The sequence below is a fragment of the Crinia signifera genome, unplaced genomic scaffold, assembly GCF_055691185.1.
Source record: "Crinia signifera unplaced genomic scaffold, ASM5569118v1 HAP2_SCAFFOLD_126, whole genome shotgun sequence".
NCBI lineage: Eukaryota > Metazoa > Chordata > Amphibia > Anura > Myobatrachidae > Crinia > Crinia signifera.
The window spans coordinates 27,501-53,279 of record NW_028142019.1 but is presented as its reverse complement, the minus strand read 5'-3'; the positions used below and the strand labels follow the sequence as shown (position 1 = coordinate 53,279).

The 25,779-nt window shown below is 47.4% G+C and overlaps 1 long non-coding RNA gene across 2 annotated transcripts in view; it reads right to left on the bottom strand.

The window, feature by feature from the left end:
- Window positions 1–25,779, bottom strand: part of LOC146052831 (uncharacterized) — a 70,320-nt gene that overhangs the window by 41,632 nt on the left and 2,909 nt on the right. The gene's annotated exons all lie outside the window — the stretch shown is intronic.

The window sequence follows — 25,779 nt, the reverse complement described above, 5'->3', positions numbered from 1 at the left end:
AGTCTTTTGAAATGAAAATCTTCAAGTGTGTATGGGCCTTAACACTTGGCTCAAACAAAACGTCTACACAAGTACCTACCTCGGGAGGTTTGGAGCAGATGCCGACGTCACCACAGCAGATGGGGAGGAAGGTGTTGAGGGCTGCGGAGATTCTGGGGCTCTTGGAACCCTTCCCATTCGGTACCAGATGCCCATACTGTTCAGCTCCCTATCCAGGAGACATACACAAACACATGAGTATATAACTATATTAGTAAGGCTGACTAATGTGGTAGCTCAACATCCTAACAAAAGAAAAATGGGATATTTATGCCCTGAGGTAACGTACTCATGGGCCTAATATGTTCCTCTGTAATGCAACCAAGCACATAATGGACACATTAAATACAGGGATTGATCTGTATTGGATATACATCTTGATTACCAATGGCATTTCACCATAAAGGAAAGAGTCAAATCACTGAATGTTTTATGAACATCGCTTGGCTATGTCTGGTATATCAGCCACAGAAAGATTATGAATAAACATTGTTCTATAATAATGATGCACGTTCCCCATTTCCAGCTACCCAATGTGTACCCAGCATAATATCACAAGTGTTCCTTCTAAGCTTCTGTTACAGGGTGCTGCACCCTGCCCGTTTTTAAAACCTCAAAATGCTCCCTGCCCTTTTTGTGTGTGGCACTCTGCGCCCTTGCGCTGCCCCCCACCTCGTTGACGTGCCGCTGAGAACTTTCGGTGTGTGCCATCATGTGTAATGGGTATTACGGTGTGTGGTATAATGTGTAATGGCCATTGTGGTGCATGGTATAATGTGTAATGGGTATTACATTGTGTGGTATAATGTATAAGAGGCATTACAGTATATGCCATAATGTGTAAGAGGCATTATGGTGTGTGGTGTAATGTGTAAGAGTCATTACAGTGTGTGCCATAATGTGTGATGTCATTAGGTCATAATATGTAATGGACATAGCTCAGTATGACAATGTGTAATGGGTATTAGGGTGTGTGGTATAATGTATAAGAGGTATTACAGTGTATGCCATAATGTGTAGCTGTCATTATGACAGAAAATGGAATGGACATAGCACAGCATGACAATGTGTAATGGGTATTACGGTGTGTGGTATAATGTGTAATGGGCATTATGGTGTGTGGTATAATGTGTAATGGGTATTTTGTTGTGTGATATAACGTGTAGTTGTCATTATTACAGAATATGTAATGGACATAGATCAGTATGACAATGTGTAATGGGTAGTAGGGTGTGTGGCATAATGTGTAATGGGCATTATGGTATTTTGTTTTAATGTGTAATGGGTATTACGGTGTGTGGTATAATGTGTAATGGGCATTATGGTGTGTGGTATAATGTGTAATGGGCATTATGGTGTGTGCGGTATAATGTGTAATGGGTATTACGGTGTGTGGTATAATGTGTTTTCATTGCGACAGAATATGTAATGGCCATAGCAGAATATGACAATGTGTAATGGGCATCATTCTTATAATTTTTGCTGTTTCTGATGTAAATTTCTAGTATAAAATGTGCTCTTTCGATTGAAAAAGTGCTCTGCCTGATGGTCAGCGCCCTGCCCTAAAAAAATCAGAGTGTGAACACTAGTGGGGTATTGCCAGCAGCCACTTTACGGGATATGGTCGTATTGTCGACACCACTTAGGTCGACAGTCATTAGGTCGACACCGTTGGGTCGACAGGTGGCAGGTGGGGTATGGCCAGCAGTCACAGTAACATATACACAGAGGGGTATAGCCAGCAGTTACAGCATCGTATACACAGTAGGGTTAAAGCCATCAGTCACAGTAACGTATACACAGAGGGGTATGGCCAGCAGTTACAGTATCGCATACACAGTGGGGTTAAAGCCAGCAGTCACAGTAATGTATACACAATGGGGTTACGAGCAGCAGTCACAGTAATGTATACACAGTGGGGTATGGCCAGCAGTCACAGTGGAGTATGGCCAGTAGTCACAGTATGCACAGGAGTCCAGTAGAAAAAAAAAAAAAACAATTACAGCAGAGTGCGCAGCGGAGCATGCAAAGCGCAGGCTTCCATCCAATATAATGGCGCAGAGCCGCAGTCGCACCGAATTCTGTGGGATGCAATTCTCTGGAGAACCCAAGGCCGGGAAGATGGCACTGAGCCTCGTTGGGGGATGTGAGTGTGGCGGAAACGCCCATTGTTCGGAGCATCTCTTTTATTTGATATGTTGGTACTTGTTTCCTAGCACGGCCACAATCTGGAGTAATCGTGTCCCTTAATTAAGGGACACGATTACCCCCGATGGACCCGATTTCTTTTGAAATCAGGTCCATTTTGCCGGCTAGGATACAATATCGGGGGCATCGCGTCGGTCGGGACCATTAACATTGGTCCCGACGCGACCGACGCGATGCCCCCGATATTTCCATAGGCTTCAATGTTAAAAAATATTTTAACATTGAAATCTTGTCGGGAAAGTTAAAATATCGGGGGCATCGCGTCGGTCGGGACCATTAACATTGGTCCCGACGCGATGCGACGCGATGCCCCCGATTTTTGCATAGGCTTCAATGTTAAAATATTTTTTAACATTGAAATGGTGAAAAATTGTGAAAAAATGTGAAATGGGCCAATATGACCCATTTCACATTATAGATGTCCCCGTCGTCACCCCACGATAGACGCCAACCCGAAGCGTGGCGAGCGCAGCGAGCCCGCGAGGGGCGGCGGTGCGCGTCCTCCGACCTTTTCATTCCCCTACTATCCACGTCGGCGTGGAGTTGAGAATAGAATAGTGTGGCGAGCGCAGCGAGCCACCGAGCCCGAAGCGTGGCGAGCGCAGCGAGCCCCGCGAGGGGACGCGGATACCTTCACAGTTATACGCGTCCCTTCGCGACCTTCACAGGTGTCCGTGGCGACGCGGACACCTGTGAAGTCCGCGAAGGGACGCGTTTACCTGTGAAGGTATCCGCGTCCCCTCGCCACACTATTCTATTCTCAACTCCACGCCGACGTGGATAGTAGGGGAATGAAAAGGTCGTAGGACGCGCACCGCCGCCCCTCGCGGGCTCGCTGCGCTCGCCACGCTTCGGGTTGTCGTCTATCGTGGGCTGGAGTTTACGCGCTTACATTTGGGGGGGTTGGGAATTTTTTTCATTTAATCCAATGTAAAATTGGGTCCCAGGGACCCAATTTACATTGGATTCAATGAAAAAAATCGGGTAAAAAATCGGATCCAAAATCGGTCGGTCGCGTCGATCGCATCGCATGCGACCAAATCGCATGTGATGCGATCGACCCGATTTTTCCGACACGACCACCCCGATCTAAATCGGTGTGGCCGTGCTAGGAAACAAGTACCTATATGTTTGTTTGGCCCCATCACACACAATGGTGGCCCCCACCGTAATGCCCATCACACATGATGGCCCACACTGTAATGTCCATCACACATGGTGGCCCCCACTGTAATGCCCATCACACATGATGGCCCTCACTGTAATGCCCATCACACATGATGGCCCACACCGTAATGCCCATCACACATGATGGCCCACACCGTAATGCCCATCACACATGATGGCCCACACTGTAATGCCCATCACACATGATGGCCCCCACTGTAATGCCCATCACATATGATGGCCCACACTGTAATGCCCATCACATATGATGGCCCACACTGTAATATCCATCACACATGATGGCCCACACTGTAATGCCCATCACACATGATGGCCCCCACCGTAATGCCTATCGCACATGATGGCCCACACTGTAATGCCCATCACACATTATGGTTGTCCACACCGTAATGCCTATCGCACATGATGTCCCACACTGTAATGCCTATCACACATGATAGCCCACACTGTAATGCCCATCACACATGATGACCCACACTGTAATGCCCATCGCACATGATGGCCCCCACTGTAATGCCCATCGCACATGATGACCCACACTGTAATGCCTATCACACATGATGGCACCCACTGTAATGCCCATCGCACATGATGACCCACACTGTAATGCCCATCGCACATGATAGTGGCCCACACTGTAATGCCCATCGCACATGATGACGGTCCACACTGTAATGCCCATCGCACACGATGACCCACACTGTAATGCCCATCACACACGATGACCCACACTGTAATGCCCATCACACACGATGACCCACACTGTAATGCCCATCACACACGATGACCCACACTGTAATGCCCATCACACACGATGACCCACACTGTAATGCCCATCACACACGATGATCCACACTGTAATGCCCATCACACATGATGACCCACACTGTAATACCCATCACACACCTTAACAGCGACTACATATGATGGCACATAAGAGCCTCTTACCTACATGCTCATTGCCAGGGGTTTCTTACTCAATGCCAAAGGTTTTATGCTTAGTTGCCAAGAAGGTTTCATGCTCGTTGCCCAGGAGGTATTATATCCTTGTTACCCAGAATGGGAAAAGCAACCCCAGCAAGCCCTCCTGTCTGTGGAGGGAGGGCTTAGCCGGCAGGAAGAGCTGACAGCTACTGCTAGCAGAGAGCAGCTTAGCGTTGTGGCGGGGGGGGGGGGGGGGGATTTGTCACTTTAAAGAGCTGCCATGCCGCTCACTTCTCAGGACTTCAGCAGTGGTAACAGCATGGGGGACGGTGGCGGGCTACATCTGTAACAACAGACACACAGCTTTCAGCAGAGAGCTCATCAGCGTTTCAGTGCATGCAGGGGGGGCGGATGAGAAAGTTTGCAACGGGGTGTCAGCGCACCAGGGGGGCAGCGGAAGGGCGCAAAGTCCCAGACACAAAAAGGGCAGGAACACTAATTTCTGTGTCCTACGGATGACAGAAGGAGGGTGATATGGTCAGATGTATCTGCCTTCACCGTGGTTCGCAACAAGAGGACTAGCGCAGATTTTGACCCAACTTGAATAACTCTGCAGCTCTTAAGGCCCCCATCTGCTAGGGTGGGGAATCACCTGTGGTACCCCGCCAACTCACCCGGCAGCTGCTACGTTCAGTTCACAAATATTTCTACCCATGCATGTTGCCCCTTCTTTATATAAACACCTCTTTCTACACTTTTATGAAAACTCTTCACTACTGTATAACCGCAGCTCACCGTTACCAATTCTAAACAGTCTCTTGTTACAGTACATCTTCAGTTGTGACACCTGTCAGTATCACACTGACCCCAGGGGTTAATAAACTGCTTTCTGTTCTACCCTGATACTAGTAAATCCCCTAAACTCCAATACTGCTCTAAAACAAACAGTCATATTTATTGTGGGTTTTATTACTGTTTTAATTCAGCTCATCCTGGAAAAGGATTTGTGGCATTGAGAAAACCTCTACGAGTATTCATAACAGTGTCTTGAGAATAAAACATTAATCTGGTCATGTAATTATAATTATGGTCAAAATAATAGGCAAAATCAGTGCTGGTGGCTGCCAATCGTAAAATATGTGATAACAGAAGTGAATCACTTGCCTCACCACATAATTACTTTTAAGTACGATATAAACAATCAACTAAATATATATTTTTTTGGCATTTTTCAATAAAGAAACTTTTAGCCTAGTGCTGCTGTGAAAAAAATTCTGATACTCTCTCTAGGTCTGTGGGTCCCAACCTCGGTCCTCAGGACCCCCCAACAGTCTGCGTTTTCCAGGTCACCCGGCAGGTGCACTCATTATTCACTGACACATTTTAAAAGATCACAGGTGGAGCAAAGTATTTCACCTGTGATCCTGCATGGAGGCCTGGAAAATGTACACTGTTGGGGAGTCCTGATGACCGAGGTTGAGAACCACTGCTCTTGGGTGTTGGGATTTAAAAAAAGTTTGGGAACCACTGTCCTACGCCATACTAGAAAGATGTACCGAAAAAGTTACTTGCAGCCAATCAAGCAGGTCTGAATCACCCTCTACATTTAGTTTTCTGTACTGTTGCTGGAAGTCTGCATACTTTTATTCAGGCAATGTATGGTTCTATCTATATGATGCTTTGAAATAAAAATCATTCTTTAAAAAAAAAAAAACCTTTCAAAAATTCTATAGACTTAATGTTCTATAGAAATATCTCACAAGAAGCATTTAGGCATAGACACGCCCATAGGTTTATTTATTTATTAACAGTTTCTTATATAGCACACACATATTTCACAGCGCTTTACAGAGAATACTTGAACATTCACATCAGTCCCTGCCCCAGTGGAGCTTACAATCTAATCCCTACCACACACACACATTCCAGGGTTAATTTTGTTGGAAGCCAATTAACCTACCAGTATATTTTTGGATTGTGGGAGGAAACTGGAGTACCAGGAGGAAACCCACGCAAGTATGGGGAGAATATACAAACTCCACACAGTTAGAGCCATGGTGGGAATCGAACCCATTACCTCAGTGCTGTGAGGCAGTAATGCTAACCATTAAACCATCCGTACTGCTCCATGTGGAGTTAGACACGCCCTTTGGGCACTGTGTGACACGCCCCTTACAAAGGCGCTTGGCGCATCCTACTGTAATTTTCCTGACTGTAGTTTTCAATTGGAGGGAAGTATGTTGTAACCACAAAGAAAAGTGATCTACATCAGATTCATAGACTTGTTAATAGTACCCCTTTTATACCAAAAACGCCAGGTCGCATCCGGGTTTTTGATCCCTGCTTCAAGCCGGGTGTGACCCTGCGTTTGCACCCTTTTACACCACTGTCGCATCCCCCCTGCCGCTTGGAGATTATGTCATCTCCGATCGCCGCCGCCAGGACCCGGAATGCTGCGCTGGGGGCAAGCCCAGCACTAAGGTAATCTGCTGGGCTGCCCCCAGCCCCCGTCCACCCCTTGTCCGGGAGGTGAATGGATGCCGCTCACAGGCATCCATTCACCTCCTCTGCTACTGCTGTCTGCCTGTGACCCCCCCCCCCCAACCTGCGGACACTGCACCGCGCCCCCCCCCGGGGTGGCCCTTTCGGACCGCACCCGACTCGGCTGAAATGATGCGGAGGGGTTACAATGCCTTTTGTTATATTTATTGTGGCACAAACACTCTGGGAAACTGTATATAGGAAAGTAGTGTATGGCGGCGGATGCTGGGAGTAGTAGTATAAGAACTGATAGTGTTAGCAATATGGTCGTATCGTTCATTAGACCCCACCTACTGTATGTGACTGCCAAAACTGGCTTACGCTCTAGAGCAGGCATGTACAACCTGCGGCCTTCTAGCTCCTGTGAAACTACACATCCCAGCATGCCTTGCCATAGTTTTAGCACTCGCTAATAGCAAAACTATGGCAAGGCATGATGGGACTTGTAGTTTCGCAAACAGCCGGAGGGCCGCAGGTTGGACATGACTGCCCTAGAACAGTGGTTCCCAACTGGTCCTCAAGTACCCCCAACAGTGCACATTTTCCAGGTCTCCACACAGAATCACAAGTGATATAATTAGCTCCACCTGTGGATCTTTTAAAATGTGTCTGAATAATGAGTGCACCTGCTGGGTGACCTGGAAAACGTGCACTGTTGGGGGTACTTGAGGACCACGGTTGGGAACCACTGCCCTAGAATGTCATGTGCATGATCTAGGGATCCATCGTCTTGGACAGAGATAAAAGAAGAAGATTAAGAAGCATTTAGAGCAGTTTATGTTGTTTTACAGCTGCGCTAGCATAATGCCGGGAGATGATTGCTTGGTTCTTTGTCAATATCCTCTCTGGGAGAAGCAACCGCAGGCCGCTTTCAGGGGGTGTGGCGGAACAGACTCAACATTAGACCCCGCCCCCAGCCAACTTATACTGTAATTTGGCTTCTAATTGTGGTTTTACCTAACATTTACTGACTACCGGTACTCTGACAAGGGAGCGAGCGCAAAGAAGCCCCGTGCAGGTTCGGTGGCTCATCGGGCATTTAGCAGTCGGGATTCCAATGTCGGTATAGTGACTGTCGGGGGGCATCCGGCTCTTGTTATCATCTTTGTGCTTAATTCAATCTTATCCTCATGTATGTAACCCGAGAATGGGAGGTTTATCAGCTGCATCATTATTTCTCTTTCCTCCACTAGGTGACACTGGAGAGTTACAGTGGGGAATAGAAGGGCGACCACAGGAAGCTTGGGCACTTTAGAATAAATTAACAGTGACTAACTCCTCCCCTTCTACTTCCTCTCCTAGGCAGTCTTAGCATGTGCCCTGCGGGAGCTGGGCGCATTGTTAGCTCACTCTTGGGCTTTTCTAATTTTTTCTTTATTTTTCCGGATTTTTAAGATCTACACAGGCAGATAGTCCCTGTCCCAATCTGCCTGCGACGAGGGCGCTGTTGAGGGACCGGTTGCAGCTGCTTGCAGCTTGCCTCCGGAACCTGGCTGACAGAACCACCGTTCCGGGGTCCCCGTCGCCGCTGCATGCAGCTCGCCTCGCGGACCGCAAGCCTCGGCGCGTACAGCAGCTACAGGGGTAAGTATGCCCCCGGGTCCCTGTTAGCAGGGAACCAGGTGGGATTGCTCTAAAAGCGCATCTCAGTACTTTGAGAGTACAGCGCGGCTCAGTTCTGTGAGAGTACAGCGCGGTCAGACAGGCAGGTAGCACCCTGCCCTACCTGCCTGCAAGGGGACCACTGTACCAGAGAATCCGGTCGCCACTGCATGCAGCGTGCCTCGCAGACTTCCTTCAGCCACAAGCATGGCAGGGATACGTATACCCTGGCTCCCCACTAGCGGGGTAGCCAGGTAGATGCATTGGCGGTTGGATATCAGCATTAAGATCTCCAAGGGATCCATTTGCACACTTTTGTACAGTTTGTCAGTAAGACCGCTATCCGGAGTGAAAACTTACATTCACTATCCATTTACCTAAGGGTATGTACATTCTCAGTATTGAAAAAGTAACTACTTAATTGTGTATATACTAAATTAGTAATATGGCCTTTCTCCACCACCTAGAAAGTTACCCCTGAGGAAGTCATTTTTTTTGACGAAACGCCTTGGGAGTTTTTTCCTGATTATATCGATTCGACCAACTGACTGCATACAAGCAAAAATGTTTTTACTTTGTTTTTTAAATTAATTGTATTAAATACTGTTGTACAGTGACCAATCGATATATTTTCTTGATCCTTCTGGTGGTGGATCTCCATAAAATAGTGGCGCGTCTTCTATCTTTTTTCTTCTATTCCCCACTTCCCCTGCTAACAGGGGGGACTGACAGAGTGCTGCCCAATCTACTTTATCTAGCGCATTGAAAGGGTACCCCACTCTTTGTTCCATATATATATATATATATATAGAAATCCGGAAGGGCCGTCACTCTGGACTGAAGTGAGCTGAGATGTGTAGCTTGCCCCGGTGCCAGCTTGCAGAGGGCAGCCACAATGAACTGCCCACAGAATACTATGACGAAATGAATGGGCACTCGAGGACTCACAAATGCTGGTGAAATCAAAAGGCCGTGTTTATTCCATAAGTGGTCTTACAGGTGTCAACGTTTCGGGGGCCGGACCCCCGTCGTCAGGACAAAATGCAGACAGGGTGAAGTACAGAATAAAGTGCAAGTGCATGGGTATTTATAAGACATGTTAACAAATAGGCGCTAACTTACCCCCTCCCTGTAGCCGTCCCCCACGAGCATCTACAGGCCGGTTTCCGGAGTACTGCGCACAGCAGTGACGTCACCACGTTCGGCGGCGTCCAGCTGAGCGCGCGTCATCACGGTCGTCATCCCGCGGTGACGTGGGTGGGCTGGGAAAGAGATTGCAGCTCACATTAGCATGAATACAAGTATCGTGCTACAGAAGTCATAAAGCAACAAAGGCATCCATACATACACAAAACTTCAGAGGATGCAAGTGAATAAAAAATGCAAAAAAACAAGTGGACATGACCATATTATGACTACATAGTGACATCTAGTGGCTAAAAATGAGAAGACATATATAATAAAAAACGAACATTTAAAAAGGGTATACGTATAAAAAAGATAACTGCGTGCGGCCCCGAATTGGAGCCGTACTGGGCAAAAGTCAAAGTGCATATGCTGGGTGAGGTGCAAACCCTATGGCATGAGTGGTTTAAATGCAGGGAGAAATACTGAGTCCCTGCTGGGTATCTATAATAAGCAAAAACAGCCCTGTGTGGGGTGATGCAGCCAGCATCACTGTATGCGCATAGCACCAGAAGCCAGAAATTGCAACAACAGAATGCCAGCATCTTGTATATTATATGTTATCCTGGTGTGTCACCTGGACACCGATAAGGCTGGGGGACTGGTGTCACACAGTGGGATGACAAGTACCTTTAACAAGGGGGAGAGAAAAGGAAGAAGGAAGACATGATTGTGTGTTAGTGGACCAAAATGGTTACAAAAAATTATGTAGGCCAAGTGTGTCATTAAGGCCTTTAGGGTGTAGTGTGTCCATTTTGTAAATCCACTTGGACTCAAGCTGCAGAAGCTGTTTGGAACGGTTGTCACCCCGTATGTGTACCGGCACGTGGTCTATGATCTTATATTTGATCATTGCCATGTTATGTTTGGCCTTGGCGAAATGCCTGGTCACTGGTTGCTCCCCTGAGCCAGAATGAAGGGCTGCCCGTATGGCACAATCGGTCTTGCCGATGTAATGTATTCCACATGGACAATAAATGATGTAGATAACAAATTTAGTCGTGCACGTGAGGGGCCATCTGATTTAAAAAATTTTTACCGTACCGAAAAAGTTACTTGCAGCCAATCAAGCAGGTCTGAATCACCCTCTACATTTAGTTTTCTGTACTGTTGCTGGAAGTCTGCATACTTTTATTCAGGCAATGTATGGTTCTATCTATATGATGCTTTGAAATAAAAATCATTCTTTAAAAAAAAAAAACCTTTCAAAAATTCTATAGACTTAATGTTCTATAGAAATATCTCACAAGAAGCATTTAGGCATAGACACGCCCATAGGTTTATTTATTTATTAACAGTTTCTTATATAGCGCACACATATTTCACAGCGCTTTACAGAGAATACTTGAACATTCACATCAGTCCCTGCCCCAGTGGAGCTTACAATCTAATCCCTACCACACACACACACACATTCCAGGGTTAATTTTGTTGGAAGCCAATTAACCTAAAAGTATATTTTTGGATTGTGGGAGGAAACTGGAGTACCAGGAGGAAACCCACGCAAGTATGGGGAGAATATACAAACTCCACACAGTTAGAGCCATGGTGGGAATCAAACCCATTACCTCAGTGCTGTGAGGCAGTAATGCTAACCATTACACCATCCGTACTGCTCCATGTGGAGTTAGACACGCCCTTTGGGCACTGTGTGACACGCCCCTTACAAAGGCGCTTGGCGCATCCTATTGTAATTTTCCTGACTGTAGTTTTCAATTGGAGGGAAGTATGTTGTAACCACAAAGAAAAGTGATCTACATCAGATTCATAGACTTGTTAATAGTACCCCTTTTATACCAAAAACGCCAGGTCGCATCCGGGTTTTTGATCCCTGCTTCAAGCCGGGTGTGACCCTGCGTTTGCACCCTTTTACACCACTGTCGCATCCCCCCTGCCGCTTGGAGATTATGTCATCTCCGATCGCCGCCGCCAGGACCCGGAATGCTGCGCTGGGGGCAAGCCCAGCACTAAGGTAATCTGCTGGGCTGCCCCCAGCCCCCGTCCACCCCTTGTCCGGGAGGTGAATGGATGCCGCTCACAGGCATCCATTCACCTCCTCTGCTACTGCTGTCTGCAGGGTATAGCAGACAGCAGTGCAGGCTGCCTGTGCCCCCCCCCCCCCCCCCGTCCAACCTGCGGACACTGCACCGCGCCCCCCCCGGGGTGGCCCTTTCGGACCGCACCCGACTCGGCTGAAATGATGCGGAGGGGTTACAATGCCTTTTGTTATATTTATTGTGGCACAAACACTCTGGGAAACTGTATATAGGAAAGTAGTGTATGGCGGCGGATGCTGGGAGTAGTAGTATAAGAACTGATAGTGTTAGCAATATGGTCGTATCGTTCATTAGACCCCACCTACTGTATGTGACTGCCAAAACTGGCTTACGCTCTAGAGCAGGCATGTACAACCTGCGGCCTTCTAGCTCCTGTGAAACTACACATCCCAGCATGCCTTGCCATAGTTTTAGCACTCGCTAATAGCAAAACTATGGCAAGGCATGATGGGACTTGTAGTTTCGCAACAGCCGGAGGGCCGCAGGTTGGACATGACTGCCCTAGAACAGTGGTTCCCAACCCTGGTCCTCAAGTACCCCCAACAGTGCACATTTTCCAGGTCTCCACACAGAATCACAAGTGATATAATTAGCTCCACCTGTGGATCTTTTAAAATGTGTCTGAATAATGAGTGCACCTGCTGGGTGACCTGGAAAACGTGCACTGTTGGGGGTACTTGAGGACCACGGTTGGGAACCACTGCCCTAGAATGTCATGTGCATGATCTAGGGATCCATCGTCTTGGACAGAGATAAAAGAAAAAGATTAAGAAGCATTTAGAGCAGTTTCTGTTGTTTTACAGCTGCGCTAGCATAATGCCGGGAGATGATTGCTTGGTTCTTTGTCAATATCCTCTCTGGGAGAAGCAACCGCAGGCCGCTTTCAGGGGGTGTGGCGGAACAGACTCAACATTAGACCCCGCCCCCAGCCAACTTATACTGTAATTTGGCTTCTAATTGTGGTTTTACCTAACATTTACTGACTACCGGTACTCTGACAAGGGAGCGAGCGCAAAGAAGCCCCGTGCAGGTTCGGTGGCTCATCGGGCATTTAGCAGTCGGGATTCCAATGTCGGTATAGTGACTGTCGGGGGGCATCCGGCTCTTGTTATCATCTTTGTGCTTAATTCAATCTTATCCTCATGTATGTAACCCGAGAATGGGAGGTTTATCAGCTTCATCATTATTTCTCTTTCCTCCACTAGGTGACACTGGAGAGTTACAGTGGGGAATAGAAGGGCGACCACAGGGAGCTTGGGCACTTTAGAATAAATTAACAGTGACTAACTCCTCCCCTTCTACTTCCTCTCCTAGGCAGTCTTAGCATGTGCCCTGCGGGAGCTGGGCGCATTGTTAGCTCACTCTTGGGCTTTTCTAATTTTTTCTTTATTTTTCCGGATTTTTAAGATCTACACAGGCAGATAGTCCCTGTCCCTATCTGCCTGCGACGAGGGCGCTGTTGAGGGACCGGTTGCAGCTGCTTGCAGCTTGCCTCCGGAACCTGGCTGACAGAACCACCGTTCCGGGGTCCCCGTCGCCGCTGCATGCAGCGCGCCTCGCGGACCGCAAGCCTCGGCGCGTACAGCAGCTACAGGGGTAAGTATGCCCCCGGGTCCCTGTTAGCAGGGAACCAGGTGGGATTGCTCTAAAAGCGCATCTCAGTACTTTGAGAGTACAGCGCGGCTCAGTTCTGTGAGAGTACAGCGCGGTCAGACAGGCAGGTAGCACCCTGCCCTACCTGCCTGCAAGGGGACCACTGTACCAGAGAATCCGGTCGCCGCTGCATGCAGCGTGCCTCGCGGACTTCCTTCAGCCACAAGCATGGCAGGGATACGTATACCCTGGCTCCCCACTAGCGGGGTAGCCAGGTAGATGCATTGGTGGTTTATCCAGCTGCAACTATAGCATAATAATAGAGTACAGTATTTTATTTTCTTTGTATACTCTATTATTATGCTATAGTTGCAGCTGGATACCAGCATTAAGATCTCCAAGGGATCCATTTGCACACTTTTGTACAGTTTGTCAGTAAGACCGCTATCCGGAGTGAAAACTTACATTCACTATCCATTTACCTAAGGGTATGTACATTCTCAGTATTGAAAAAGTAACTACTTAATTGTGTATATACTAAATTAGTAATATGGCCTTTCTCCACCACCTAGAAAGTTACCCCTGAGGAAGTCATTTTTTTTGACGAAACGCCTTGGGAGTTTTTTCCTGATTATATCGATTCGACCAACTGACTGCATACAAGCAAAAATGTTTTTACTTTGTTTTTAAATTAATTGTATTAAATACTGTTGTACAGTGACCTGTCAATATATTTTCTTGATCCTTCTGGTGGTGGATCTCCATAAAATAGTGGCGCGCTCTGTCTTCTATCTTTTTTCTTTTATTCCCCACTTCCCCCGCTAACAGGGGGGACTGACAGAGTGCTGCCCAATCTACTTTATCTAGCGCATTGAAAGGGTACCCCACTCTTTGTTCCATATATATATATATATATATATATATATATATATATATAAATCCGGAAGGGCCGTCACTCTGGACTGAAGTGAGCTGAGATGTGTAGCTTGCCCCGGTGCCAGCTTGCAGAGGGCAGCCACAATGAACTGCCCACAGAATACAATGACGAAATGAATGGGCACTCGAGGACTCACAAATGCTGGTGAAATCAAAAGGCCGTGTTTGTTCCATAAGTGGTCTTACAGGGGTCAACGTTTCGGGGGCCGGACCCCCGTCGTCAGGACAAAATGCAGACAGGGTGAAGTACAGAATAAAGTGCAAGTGCATGGGTATTTATAAGACATGTTAACAAATAGGCGCTAACTTACCCCCTCCCTGTAGCCGTCCCCCACGAGCATCCACGGGCCGGTTTCCGGAGTCCTGCGCACAGCAGTGACGTCACCACGTTCGGCGGCGTCCAGCTGACCGAGCGTCATCACGGTCGTCATCCCGCGGTGACGTGGGTGGGCTGGGAAAGAGATTGCAGCTCACATTAGCATGAATACAAGTATCGTGCTACAGAAGTCATAAAGCAACAAAGGCATCCATACATACACAAAACTTCAGAGGATGCAAGTGAATAAAAAATGCAAAAAAACAAGTGGACATGACCATATTATGACTACATAGTGACATCTAGTGGCTAAAAATGAGAAGACATATATAATAAAAAACGAACATTTAAAAAGGGTATACGTATAAAAAGATAACTGCGTGCGGCCCCGAATTGGAGCCGTACTGGGCAAAAGTCAAAGTGCATATGCTGGGTGAGGTGCAAACCCTATGGCGTGAGTGGTTTAAATGCAGGGAGAAATACTGAGTCCCTGCTGGGTATCTATAATAAGCAAAAACAGCCCTGTGTGGGGTGATGCAGCCAGCATCATTGTTCTTGTATATTATATGTTATCCTGGTGTGTCACCTGGACACCGATAAGGCTGGGGGACTGGTGTCACACAGTGGGATGACAAGTACCTTTAACAAGGGGGAGAGAAAAGGAAGAAGGAAGACATGATTGTGTGTTAGTGGACCAAAATGGTTACAAAAAATTATGTAGGCCAAGTGTGTCATTAAGGCCTTTAGGGTGTAGTGTGTCCATTTTGTAAATCCACTTGGACTCAAGCTGCAGAAGCTGTTTGGAACGGTTGCCACCCCGTATGTGTGCCGGCACGTGGTCTATGATCTTATATTTGATCATTGCCATGTTATGTTTGGCCTTGGCGAAATGCCTGGTCACTGGTTGCTCCCCTGAGCCAGAATGAAGGGCTGCCCGTATGGCACAATCGGTCTTGCCGATGTAATGTATTCCACATGGGCAATAAATGATGTAGATAACAAATTTAGTCGTGCACGTGAGGGGCCATCTGATTTAAAAAAAAATTACCCGTATAGAGATGTGCAACTTCGGTCATGAAGCTGCATGTTGTGCAGCCTAGGCACCGGTAACAGCCCATTCTGGTGGGTCTGATTTGTCTAGAAGGGGTGTCAAAATTTGTAATCTCGGTCTTGACCAATAGGTCCTTCAAGTTTGGGCCGCGCTTGTAGCTCGGCATCAGCTTGGTGTCTTTGAACACCGGTAGCTCGGGATCCGAACGCACAATTTCCCACCAGTTTTTTACTCTGCTGGTGGTTTCTCGGCTGGCAGAGCTAAAGTCATTAACCCATGGAATACATGGCTTTATGACTTTAGGTGTTGCACCTGTGATAAGAGTGATGCGCTCACACGCCAGAGCCCTGGCCTTGGCTTTAAGTAGGCCCTGTCTGGGGTAGCCTCTGTCCTCGAACTTCTGCTGCATGATGTCCAGTTGGTGATGGGTTTCAGAGTCGGTATCAGTGATCCTGCATACTCTCAAAAACTGAGTATGGGAGACTCTCCACCGTGTTGCGTGGGTGCGAGCTGTTGTGTCTAAGTATAGTATTGCGATCTGTCTGTTTGACATACAAAGAAGTGTGTGTAAATCCCAAAAATACAAATGTGTAAAAAATAGGCGTATTTCTGCCTACGAATACACCTATTTTTTACGAATCCATTTTGGTACATTTCCCCCGATGTATACATAGTATATATATACACGCTATACTGCTGTTCTGTTCTCAAAGACAACATGAAGCATATATATCACTTGTGGAGCCGATATTTATGGTACAACACGCCCCTGTAATTCTCACATTCATAGAGATCCCACAGCACATCTCCCCCATGTGTTAGAGCCTGACATCTCCGATTTACAAACATGATCATTAGCGATCAGTTTGACCATGTTATTATTGTATACAGAGATCCATATGTAACACACCCATCCGGATCCCTGTGTTAACACCATACAATTGTCACGCTAGATGCGGTGACATCTTCTTCACATCACTTCTTAAACATTGCTCGGGCAGTAGTCCCGTGGCATCTGAAATTTACACTTCAAACTTGCACCATTTTTTAACATTGTTTTACTGTTTTAATGTAGGTTATTTATGTGCCATTTATGTGTTGTTATAGGCAGAAGCCAAACCCGGATCCTGGAGCGGAGGTTGTCATACAGAAGTGGGCGATACGGTGGGGTCACCATAGCAACCCATCTACAACAGAGGGGAGCGTGATGATGCAGTGAGGCTCCGCCCACTGACATCCGCCCGCACCGGAAGCCGCACTGGACGCAACCGGGACGCTCCACGTACGGGAATGGTGAGTATGCACATGCTGTATGTATTTAAATGTTTGCTGTGTCACCCGCACGCGTTGTACACCTTGACAAAGGGGTATCCAGTCCCCGAAACGTCGGTCACCTCCAATAAACACATTGTTAAGCCCACGGAGTGCCGCTGCCTGCTTGGATAATTCCTTAGATAGATAGATAGATACCAGAAAGAACCCCCACTGGGGGAATAAACAGCACTCACCAGTCTGTAGTTCAATGGAGGTACAACCAGGAGGTAATCCAAAGTTTATTTTCTGCAAGAGAGATCTTCTGACGTTTCGGTCCCCGCTGGTACCTTTATCAAGGCAGCCACTGTGTCAAATAGTCGCAACTTAAATCTGTGTGGGAAGGGGGATATATAGCCTTTGAGTATAAAGAAATATAAAAATATATGATACAGCCAGTACAGGATATGGCGGGTGAGCCAGTGAGAGGGACTATAGAGAGGTAGGGCAGGGGGATCAGAGGCGGTCCTGCAGCGATGCATAACCCATAACAGAGAGAGCCGGCACCGGGAAGGGTGATCCCTGGAGAGGACAAGGGCCTGTGCAGTGCTGTGAGCTGCTGACCTGTAAGGAGCGGAGGCTGCGCGGCTGTGAGACCAGGAATGGCGGCAGGAGAGCCAGGCTCCTCCAAGTCCCCTACTGCTGCCACCTGCCAGAGGGAAGGGAACCGCGCTGCCCCCACTAGCTGCCAACCACAGGAGGAGCCCCAAACCCGGAGAGAACAGAATGATGTGTGCTGCCGAGGTGTCCTACATAGTGCCTGCCTGTGGAGGAGCCGAGAGGGTGAAGACTAGAACCTCAAGGAAGAAGGTGCTGAGGGGGTAAATTACCTGGGAGCACACCCAGCCGGAGGATTCTCCTGAAGTTGCTCCGAAGAAGATAGAGGACGCAGCAAGTGGAGACCAAGGTGCGCAGGCACCGCGGAGGACACCCGCTCTCGAGGAACCAGGACTGGAGGACATGCAAAGGACCCCTAGCTGGAGACCTGTAGAAGCCCCCTCAGTGGTGCGGAGCTGCCCGTAGAGATGCCTGCCCGAAAGTAAGTTAAGAACACGATGTAACATCAAGGACAGGAGCTGCTCAGAGGACAGGTGACAGCCCAGCGGAGGAGAGGATAGAGGAGGATCCCCAGCCTGATAGGAGCCGGGGGTGGAAGCAGAGGCCGACCCAGAACAGCACAACAGGCGGAGCAGAGGACGACCCAGCACCTCCTGCTGCAGGGGCCGAGGACACGGGACACAAGGCAGACGTCAGGCTCATGGCAGATGCTGTGCGGCTGTGGTACAGGTATATGTGCGCTGTTGTGTGTTTATGCTGGGCGTTATGGGTAATAGAGGAGGTTTCTTTTTTAGGATGTCGGTATGTGGTAGACTCGCTAGTTATAGGATGTGTAGTATGCTAGGGTTTGTGGTTATAGTGGATGTATTTGTGTATGCAGGGCACCATTTGCGGATGTACTAAAAGGATGATCACAAAAAGGGATGATCGGGATGATTGCCTGCAGTTCCTATTCGCACCACTAGATGTCACAATTTTTTTTACTTCAACTGAGAATTTGTATGTTGGACACTGGTTGTGTATCCTGGACAGTCGGTAGAATAGGTAATCAGCGCTCAGTATCATTCTGTGGAGTTTTCGTAGCTTCTTAAAAGAAGCTGTAAGCGCTGCACAGGGAGGCCAGGCAGCGTCTCCCCTGTGCACAGTGAGCTGACAGGACGCTCTTCTGTCAGCTCCTGCTGTGCTAGCAGTGTGAGGATTCACTAATGAGAATCCTCACACTGTGCCTACCTAGCTAGTGTAAAAGTTAATAAAATAATAAAAACCCTAACTAACTCTACTCCTTCGGCTGCTCCGGCAGCCCTTTAGAATAGCACCCACTCCAGTGGGCACCTAACACGAACTGAGGAGTCTGGGATGCAGTAGGGGAGGAGCCTACCCTCCAAAAGCTTTAGGATAGGTGCCTGGCTCCTGCGGACCCTCCTACATCCCAATGTGAAGCTGTGTCACCAGGACCATTGAAAGAGAAAAGTATGTGCTGCACATACTTTTTGTACTTGCTTTTCATCGCATTGTATGCACAACGCATGTACAAGGATGAATGCGATGCGTGCTATTTAAGCTCAAAATGCACGCCCGCATCGAGACGTGTATGGGCACCTTAAGTCAGAGAGAACCTGAGAATTCTGACTGGGAAGTGCAATTAACAGGTCAGATGTGGACTGCTGCTTTGAAGTTGGATATCTCCATTTCCCCAGGGCCGATTTTAAAAATTCTGGTATCCCTGGAAAAAGGGGATCCTCAGCTATCAGAGTATGGCCCTTATACACCTGGGGCCCCAGAGCAAGTGCCCATTAAGCCCATACGAAAAGACCGCCCTGGTCCCGGTTCGCTGACGTCATCCGGGGGCGATTATGCTGTGTACACACGGGGGCGATAGGGGCTGAAATAGCTGGGAATATGGTTGCTGAACGACCATATTGCCAGTGATTGGAGTGTGCACCAGCGATAAATCGCCGGGTGCGCGCTCCCGTTTTCACAAAAAGGGACACTGGGCAATATGATTGCTGATATGATTGCTAGCAATATATTGCCAGCGATCATATTGCCCCGTGTGTACGCACCTTTATTCCTAACAATTTTGCTGCACCCGTCATCTTGAAACGTGCACATGTCCCTTTGTTGATGAATTTACAAGACTGCCTAATTAGAGCAATAATTGATATTTGCGTGGAGATTAATAACAGTATTACAGACACACATGCTATGACCGATAACACACACGTAACAGACTTATTTTAATTTTTTTTCTAATGCACTTTATTTCACATTTATCACTTTTCACTTATGTTTTTAATATTTCGCTGTCCTTAATAAATGATTCAATAAACATCATGTTTTAGCCAATTCTCTGTTTCTTGGGTCACTTTATTAATGTACCTATAACATTAATCAGAACATTAATATATGCTAACCTAGATTGCCCCTTGTAGGAATACTTTATCTTTCTTTGCTTCCAAGTCTAATACATATTCCTGGGTGCGCCTCCCCCATTACCAATTGATACTTAATATAGTAATGCAGGGGTGAGATAGCTATACCAATTACAGGCCGTTCGGATTGATAGCCTCTATCTATTAACCTGTATCAGCGATATCAGATGGTCGACAGTCATCAGGTCGACATACTGCAAAGTCGACATGGGTCTAGGTCGACAGGTCATTAGGTCAACATGGTCTAGGTCGACTGGGTTTTTCACTGGATTTTTGGGTTTTTTTTTGAGCCGACATGTGCCGACAGGCGGAATTTCATGCCCTACCATCCACTAGGGCAGGCGTTCCCAACCACGGTCCTCAAGGCACACCAACAGTGCAGGTTTTAGTGATATCCAGGCTTCAGCACAGATGGATTAATCCAAATCACAGGTACTAATTAAGTCACCTGTGCTCAAGCCTGGATATCATTAAAACCTGTACTGTTGGTGTGCCTTGAGGACCGTGGTTGGGAACGCCTGCACTAGGGTGTGGTGGGAGAATAACATAGAGTGCCAAGCACAGCCAGACATGCGAGGGGATGCGGTGCACTTAATCCTGTGTCCATGTTGACTGTGTCGGCATTCGGGTAAGAAAAAAAGTACAAAACCCCATGTTGAGCTAGACCATTTTGACCTAATGCTTTTTTGGACCAAATGACCTGTTGACCTTGACCCATGTCGACCTTGCAGTATGTTGACCTAATGACTGTCGACAATCTTTAGGTCGACCATATGATCCTTACCTGTTTCAGCAAGGGGTGTGAGGCCAATTTCTCTCCAGGGAATGGAGAAATATCTGTGTTTAGAGCCAGACTAGAATCACGTCTGCCCGCAGACAATAGATCGGGTATCATTTTTTTATTTTTTTTTATGTATGTTTGACAAAGGCCATACACTTCACTGGAGGCGAAGATCCGCAGACGAAGGCCAGAGCATACAGCTAATTGCTGCCGATCCTACTATTAAAAAAGAAAAAGGAATGTATTGTATACACAGAACATCGAACATGCCTTCCAACTTTTACCAATAGATCAGTGGGACCTGCATGCAGCTGGCCCTGGAAAGGGGCGGGGCTATGTGCAACGGGGGCGGGACCGGGCATCGAGGCCCCGGGTTTTCCATCCTCTTTGCCAGCGTACCCAGCCCCGTCTCTCCTTGCTGCGCACGGCACCTATCCAGCAATCACCGGCTGCTCCACAAAGCAGAGCAGCCATGATCACCTCCCCTCAAGGGACATCAGGGCAGGCTCCAAATAGCGGGACCATACCACTGTAATCAGGACAGTTGGGAGGAATGCTATAAATACATTATCATGTAGCGCCTATTATTCCTGTTGTCCGACTCTACCTGTATGACTACATGTGAAGGAAAACACAGAGGCTGCTTCTTTTGCCCAACGTTTGGGAATTTATGATATTTTAGTTTTCGGAACTTGTCTCCTGTCCTACATAACAGTTTATAGACGCTGTGACCAGGGGTGAGGGTCATTAAGTCGACAGTAATTAGATCTTTTGGTCGGCAGTGAAAAGGTCTACATATGAAAAACATCGACCTGGTTTAAATTGATGCTGAAAACAGTCGACACAATCCAAAAGGCTGCATGAAAAAGGTCAACACAGGAATAGGTCGACATGAGTTATTAAAGAAAATTGTGTATGTGGAAATCTGCTGACACGGGCACTGTATAAGTGTACAGCGACACGGACACACAGCTCCAATTTCTATTCACTTTTTTCTTAATGCACTTTTTTAATTTTAACCTATTTTGCTGTTTTGTGCCAATGAATAAACTGTATATTTAGAACAATTGGTCTGTACACAGACTCCGTCCTGCCCCCACTTAAAGTTATTCCTCCTGGTTATATATGGTGGCTAATTATTAATATTATGTAGTTTGAGCAGAAAATATTGTGGTATCAGTGGATGAGTCAAAAACTCAGGCTGCTCCCGGATCCGAAGGCGCTACACCCCACGCCCCTGAAACAGCAGACACTGGAGGAGGATTCGAACCCGTGGTGGCTCAGCCTGAGTGGCTGTCCCAGACGCTGAACTAACGGTACACGCCACTGTACCAGCCACTCATACACGGACTGTTCGTGTATCTCGTAGCTACAATGCAGTGACGTCATTCACGCTGTGCCGCACCATCGCCACCTATTGGCAGCTGCTGGAACTACACCTGGCACATAATGCATCGCCATCACTGCTGCTCCCCCTACATGAGCACTCTGCCGGCTGTTCTGATGGAGGCAGTCACTGACTGGGACGCCATGCCCCTGCGTAGAAGAAGCGGCTGGTAAGTGCACATGTGCAGAACACCCCCTGAGCATTGAGCAACCTGTGGGTGAGGACTGGAGCTCAGTCTGTATGTTGGTCATGTATGTGACTCCCACAGGGCTGCTGCATGGTGCTCCTGGGGATATCTATGTGTATGGGCATACCAGTGTATCCTCAGCAGCGCTACTCTATGGCTCAGGTTGTAATATCTCAGCCCCAGTGCTGTCTGCATTATTATACACTGTAAATTATCTATCTGCTTTCCCAAAGTGGGACACAGGTGTATATAGACCAGATTATAATCTATGGGAAGCCTCTGTGTGTATACCATATGTTCTCTCTCTGCTGCAGTAGCTATGCGCGCTTTGCTATGTTCTATGATAATAAACACATGTGAGTGTAATGGTAAATATGTGCCCGGCATGCCAATGTGGTGAGATACAGGTGAGCCAAACCGTACAGGCTAGCAAACTGCACATAGCCATTAGTGCAGATGTAGGATAACTGGGCATACTGTATATAGGCTGGGATCACTGCTGCGTTCAGGTGACACCAAGTACATGTCACCCGCCGGGATTGCTTGCTGGATGGTTATACAGGGATTATTGTCACATTAGTTATACTGTAGTCTAAAGTGTATACTGTATTATCTACCATCCTAATGGGGCATACACACAGGGGGCGGGATGTACTAAAGGGAAAATGTGATAAAACGGGGGTTTTACCGCATTTTCCTATGTACCATTACCCGTCCGCCCCATCTCCGCCTGGCAGGGTATCTCCACCTCTGGGTGGCGATACCCTATAGATGCCTATGGGCTTCTATCGCCGCCCGCCATCCTTGCGACCCATCCTCCATCGATCTACTCCTCCCTCAGCAGGTGTCACAGCCGGGAGGACATCCGGCTGTAGGGAGGAGGAGGAGAGGCAGGGGGACACTGACAGCCGCCAGGATGTGACGGAGACCCCCGCACACCACATTACAGGTATCGCGGGGGTCTCCGTCACCGCAACCCGATGCTAGCCGCATATGTTAGTACATATGCGGTAGCATCGCGGCGGCTGGCGATTTACATTAATACATCCCGCCCAGGGGGATATGAGGCTTATTTCTAAGTGATCTGACTAGATCGCTTAGAAATGAAAAAAGGATCACTCCACGTGTATACCCTCTGGTGATGACGATTGCGCGGTCCCGCGCGTCGCTGTTGCTTGACTAGATTTACACTGCATCCAGTTATAAATCTAGTCATCGCCAATGTTCTCACACCAGAGAACACTGGCCGTGACAGATTGTTCAGCACACAATGCTGAGCCATCTGTGCTTAACTGCAAACTTAGCACAGAGGCTCACTTGCACTGTGTGTGCACAGCTTTAGGGATGGACGTCTTTGCAATTGATGACAATAGTGCAACTGCCCATTGATTGTGGCACACTATGCAATGGATGACCATCAATGTTTTTACCTATTGATGGTGATCCATTTTCTTTGACTGATTGGATTGTGGGCCAATCAAAACATGTAGGCGGTGCTTCATGAGTGTTGGGGCAGAGCTATGCTGGTGGTAAGGGTTGCTGGTCTTACTGTACTGCATATTAAAATAATAATAATAAAAAATATATATATAATTTATGTAAGGTGCTAAACAACATATAATGGTGATTCAATTGTTTTGTGCACCCGTAGCTCTTGCCTAATGTAGTGGGAGCTAATGAATTGTTCGCAGCACTTGCCCTGGTCTTGTTGGCTGCATTTTTGCGCCCTAAATAAACTAGATGCAGCTTATTGCCCTACTGTGCGCGAAGGGTGCGAGGAGAAATCCAGGTGACGTGCAGCCTGGGAGTCGGGTCACCAAACAATTGACTTTGATTTTAAAGCTCGTTTGTCACTGAGCGCCCTTTAGCTGTTTTGAAACTACACATCCCAGCATGCCTTGCCATAGTTTTAGTATTCCCTAATAGCAGAACTGTGGCAAGGCATGATGGGACTTGCAGTTTCACAACAGCTGGCGGGCCATAGTTTGGACATGATTGGTGTATTGGGTTCGTTAGCTGTTCACTAGCCTTTTGCACAAACCACTTTGGCACATATGGAGATGTAATCTCTTTATTAGTCTTTTTATTAGTCTTGCACTCTACTATTACATATAATGCATGCCTTGACACCGTTTCACCGTTCGTGACACCCAAAATGTCGTTAAAATATTTGTTCCAACCAGATTGTTGCTCGGAAAATGTCCAAACTTTTTTTATTTCTTTACATTTTTGAAATACACAAAAAAGGGATTTTTGTAAGAACTTACCGTTCGAATCCCTTTCTCTGATATGGTCCTGGTGACACAGCTCAACACTGGGATGTAGGAGGGTCCGAAGGAGCCAGGCACCTATCCTAAATCTTTTAGAGGGTAGGCTCCTCCCCTACTGCATCCCGGACTCTTCAGTTCAATCTTTCAAAGCCACTGGAATACATTAACTCAGTACAAACGCCTGCACATATTATATGCACATTTTTTAACAATAATTGTTACTTTAACCAATTAAACATGAACATCATGAACACTGGCATACTTACTGAGCGTAAGGGAGGGATCGCTGTGTCACCAGGACCATATCAGAGAAAGGGATTCGAACGGTAAGTTCTTACAAAAATCCCTTTTTCTCTTTCAATGGTCCTGGTGACACAGCTCAACACTGGGACGTTCCAGAGCCGGTCCTTTGTGTGGGTACGCTCAGGTCTGCAGCTCTCATCACTGCTCGCCCGAATGATGCGTCCTCCGACGCGAACTCATGGAACCTATAGAATTTGGCAAAGGTATGAACAGATGACCAAGTGGCAGCCCTGCAAACCTGCTCAGCTGTTGCCCCATGTCGAACCGCCCAAGAGGTGGCAACTGACCTGGTGGTATGCGCATTTATCCTTGCCGGAACAGGCCTTCCAACTTTAGTGTATGCAAAAGCTATCACAGAGCGCAACCACCTAGCAATGGTCTGCTTAGATGCCGGCCAACCAATCTTGTGTATGTCATACAACACTAACAAGGTGTCAGTCTTTCTGACACTCTTAACTCTGTCCACATAAATGCGTAATGCACGCACAACATCCAAATTCCTCAATTTGTCCCTTTTTCTAGAACCCTCTGGGGGTTGAAACACAGGTAGAACTATCTCCTGGTTTAGATGGAAAGCAGAGACTACTTTTGGTAAAAACTGAGGTACCGTCCGAAGAACTGCCCTATCCTCATGAAATATCAAGAAAGGAGACTTGCATTACAATGCTCCTAACTCTGACACCCTCTTCGCTGATGCCACTGCCAACAAGAATACCAGCTTCCATGTGAGAAACTTAAGGTCCGCCGACCTTAATGGTTCAAAAGGTGCCTTCTGAGGCGAGAGAGAGAGAGAGGGTGAGGCGAGAGAGAGAGAGAGAGAGGGTGAGGCGAGAGAGAGAGAGAGAGAGAGAGGGTGAGGCGAGAGAGAGAGAGAGAGGGTGAGGCGAGAGAGAGAGAGAGAGAGAGAGGG